The following is a 4,321-nucleotide window of genomic DNA, read 5'->3' as shown; positions in this document are numbered from 1 at the left end:
AATTGCCAGGAGCTTAATGAAAAAAAGTGCAAAATAAGGTGGCTTAGCCCTACCTGATCTAAAATTATATTATAAAGCATCAGTCATGAAAACTGTTTGGTATTGGCTAAGAAATAGAGTGGTGGACCAGTGGAATAGACTAGGTGTAAAAGCAGGAGATGATTATAGTAATTTGCTGTTTGATAAACCCAAAGAGTCTGCCCATTGGGATAAAAACTCCCTCTTTGATAAAAATTGCTGGGAAAATTGGAAGTTAGTATGGAAGAAACTTAGATTAGACCAACATCTCACACCCTTTACCAAGATAAGATCCAAATGGTTACAGCACATAGACATAAAAAACAATACTATAAGCAAATTAGAAGATCAAGGACTAGTCTACCTGTCAGATCTATGGAGAGGGGAACAGTTTATGACTAAGGAAGAGTTGGAGAACATCACCAAAAACCAATTAGATGATTTCGATTACATTAAATTAAAAAGCTTTTGCACACATAAAACCAATGTAACCAAGATCAAAAGAAATGTAGTAAATTGGGAAACAATCTTTACAACTAACAATTCTGACAAAGGACTCATTTCTAAAATATACAGTGAACTGAGTCATATTTTTAAAACGAAAAGCCATTCCCCAATTGACAAATGGTCAAAGGATATGCAAAGGCAATTTACAGGTGAGGAGATCAAAGTAATCTATAGCCATATGAAAAAATGCTCTAAATCATTAATTATTAGAGAAATGCAAATTAAAGCTTCTCTGAGGTACCACCTCACACCTCTCAGATTGGCCAGTATGACCAGGAAGGATAATAATCATTGTTGGAAGGAATGTGGCAAATCTGGGACACTATTACACTGTTGGTGGAGCTGTGAACTCATCCAACCCTTCTGGAGAGCTATTTGGAACTATGCCCAAAGGGCAACAAAAATGTGCATACCCTTTGACCCAGCAATACCACTACTGTGTCTATTCCCTGAAGAGATGAGGAAAAAGGGTAAAAACATCACTTGTACAAAAATATTTATAGCGGCCCTGTTTGTGGTGGCAAAGAATTGGAAATCCAGTAAATGTCCTTCAATTGGGGAATGGCTTAGCAAATTGTGGTATATGTATGTCATGGAACACTATCGTTCTATTAGAAACCAGGAGGGACAGGATTTCATGGAAACCTGGAGGGATTTCCATGAACTGATGCTGAGTGAGATGAGCAGAACCAGAAAAACACTGTACACCCTAACAGTAACATGGGAGTGATGTTCAACCTTGAAGGACTTGCTCATTCCATCTGTGCAACAATTGGGAACAATTTTGGGCTGTCTGCAAAGGAGAGTACCATCTTTATCCAGATAAGATGCTGTGGAGTTTGAACAAAGTGCAAGGACTATTCCCTTTAATTTAGAAAAAAAAGATAGCTTATTGTCTGATCTTGTTACCTCTTAGACTTCTCTTCTCTTTAAGGATATGATTTCTCTTTCATCAGACCCAATTTGGATCAAGGTACAACGTGGAAACAAAGTAAAGACTGACAGAGTCCTTTCTGTGGGGGGGGAGGGGGAGGGAAGCAAGATTGGGGGGAAAAATGTAAAACTTAAATAACATATTTAATAAAAAATAAATTTAAATTAAAAAAATAAAGAATCAGAGACTACATGAGCTAAATCAATCAGACCTGGATGACAGAATTCCTTCTATTAGGACTTTCTGATGACTCTCAGACACAGCTGCTATGCTTTGTATTGTTCCTGGCTATCTACTTGGGTACCCTATTTGGAAATGTGCTACTCACATCCTTGGTTCTGATTGACTCCCAGCTCCATATACCTATGTATTTTTTCCTATGTAATTTATCCGTGACTGACCTTGGCTTCTCAACATCTGCTGTTCCTCAAGCCCTAATTCACATGTTATCTGGAAGAAAATTGATATCTTTCACAGGTTGTGCAGTTCAACTTATTAGCATCCTGTTTTTTTGGAGGTACAGAGGGTGCCCTGTTAGCTGTGATGTCTTATGATTGGTATTTGGCAGTCTGTCACCCAATGCATTACCCAATCATCATGCCATGGAGAGTATGTAATCTCTTGGGTTTGGCATGCTGGTCAAGCAGTGCTTTAATATCAATTTTGGACTCTACATTCACATTACGCCTCCCTTATCAAGGAGACAATAGAATTGCTCATTTTATTTGTGAACCTCCAGCACTTCTGGTGGTAGCATCCACAGACACACATAGTTCAGAGATGGCTATTTTTCCTCATAGGTGTGGTGATTCTTCTTGCACCTATGTCTCTGATTATGATCTCTTATGGTTGTATCATAGTTTCTGTGGTCAAGATGAAGACAGCCTCAGGGAGACTCAAAGCATTCTCCACTTGTGGCCCCCATCTCTTTGTGGTCATCATTGTTTATGGATCAGCAATTATCAACTACATAACTAAGTCTGGCAAGAAACAAGGGAAAGTGGTATCTGTGTTATATGCAGTGATAAACCCTATGCTCAGTCCTCTGATATATAGCCTGAGGAACAAGGATATACAGAGAGCATTCAGAAAAGTTGTCAATAGAAAATTTTTCAGATTTATTTGATCCTCTCTTTTGCCATTGAATTTGATTTTATATTATTCTTCCAAATCTTTGGTATAGCAAAATAGGAAGAATTAATTTTTCACAACAAATTAATTGGCATGAAAATCTGTTCATAATTATGCAGAGATTGGTCATATATCATACTCTTGTAAGATGTCTGAGTAATAAGGTGAAGTTGAGATGATATATTTATCCCTCTGAGTGTGTAGAATTATGATAATTTGAATAACTAAGAAAAAGTCCAATATGGCATCTATGCACTGAAATTTGGAAGATGGAGCTATATGTTATATAAAGATTGCTGGGAAGAAGAAGAGTCAATCTAGTCTCTAGGAAACTGGTGTGGTGCTGCAGTCATACTAAAACTCAACAAAAACTAATGTGATCATACACTGCTCTTAATGGAGATATATTTTTCAAAATGTGAAAAGTTTTAACACCATTATATTCTCACAATGATATACTATCAGTAGGACTGTGTTATTCTCTGGATACAATTATTCTATAGTTCCTATTGCATTCCATTCCATTCCATTCCATTCCATTCCATTCCATTCCATTCCATTCCATTCCATTCCATTCCATTCCATTCCATTCCACTCTGTTCCCCTCTCCTCTCCCCTTCCCCTCCCTTCCCCCCTCCTCCTCACCTCCCTTCCTCTCTCTATTCTATTCTATTCTATTCTATTCTATTCTATTCTATTCTATTCTATTCTATTCTATTCTATTCTGTTCTGTTCTGTTCTGTTCTGTTCTGTTCTGTTCTGTTCTGTTCTGTTCTGTTCTGTTCTATTCTATCCTATTCTATTCCATGCCATTCTATTCTATTCTGTTTTCTTCTGTTCTGTTCCCCTCCCCTCCCCTCCCCTCCACTCTCCTCTTCTCTTGTTGTATTTTATTATTTAAAAACATTTATCAATACACAATAATTATTGCCTCATAATTCTACTGTTCCCATTACTTTAAATCATCATCATAATATATTATACATATACCCAGGTCAATTTTTTTGGTGTGGAAAGAATGAGAAAGTAACATTATTTTGCAAACAATATTCTATAATAGAATATAATTTTTAATGCACAAAATTTGTCAATAGTTAAAAACTTCAACATCTTCTGCTTCTCTGTTGACTATATTAAAGTACTTTATTTTCTTTTTATATCTATTTTTTCCTACTTGCAAAGATAGTCTTCAACATTTTTTGTAAGATTTTGAATTCCACATTTTCTAACTTCCTCCCTTCTCTCCCTTCTTCCCTTGAAAGTGATATATATTATGCATGTAAAACTATGTTAAAGATATTTTGATGCTAGTCATGTTGTGAAAGAAAAACCATAAAAAAGGAAAAATATCCATGAGACAGGGAAAAACTTAAAACTTAAAACAAATTTTAAAAATTGAAAGAATATGCTATAATCTGCATTCAGATGCCATAGTTCTCTGGATGGGGATGGTGTTTTCCATCACAAGTCCTTTAGAATTCTCTTCGATCATTGTACTGCTGAGAGGAGCTAAGTTTATCATCGTTGTTCAAGACACAATATGGATTTTCTAAAACAAAGTGCTACCTCAAAGACTTTCTTCTAAAATGGTGTCTCCAATGCATATGTCAAAATAATGTGAAGTTCCTTGGTAAATGCAACAGCAAAGAAAATTATGATTGACAAAACTGTAACATAAAGCAATACAAATAAACCCATGGAGCCATATGCCTATCACATGAATTTTACACC

General features: G+C 35.9%; 1 pseudogene; it reads left to right on the top strand.

Moving 5' to 3' along the window:
• The first annotated feature begins 1,650 nt into the window (after positions 1 to 1,650).
• LOC141517363 (olfactory receptor 2D2-like) lies at positions 1,651 to 2,585 on the top strand (annotated as a pseudogene).
• The last annotated feature ends 1,736 nt before the right edge of the window (positions 2,586 to 4,321 follow it).

The sequence above is a fragment of the Macrotis lagotis genome, chromosome 1 (genome assembly GCF_037893015.1).
Source record: "Macrotis lagotis isolate mMagLag1 chromosome 1, bilby.v1.9.chrom.fasta, whole genome shotgun sequence".
NCBI classification, from domain to species: domain Eukaryota; kingdom Metazoa; phylum Chordata; class Mammalia; order Peramelemorphia; family Peramelidae; genus Macrotis; species Macrotis lagotis.
The sequence above is the reverse complement of the archived record's forward strand: the minus strand, read 5'-3'. Positions and strand labels throughout refer to the sequence as shown.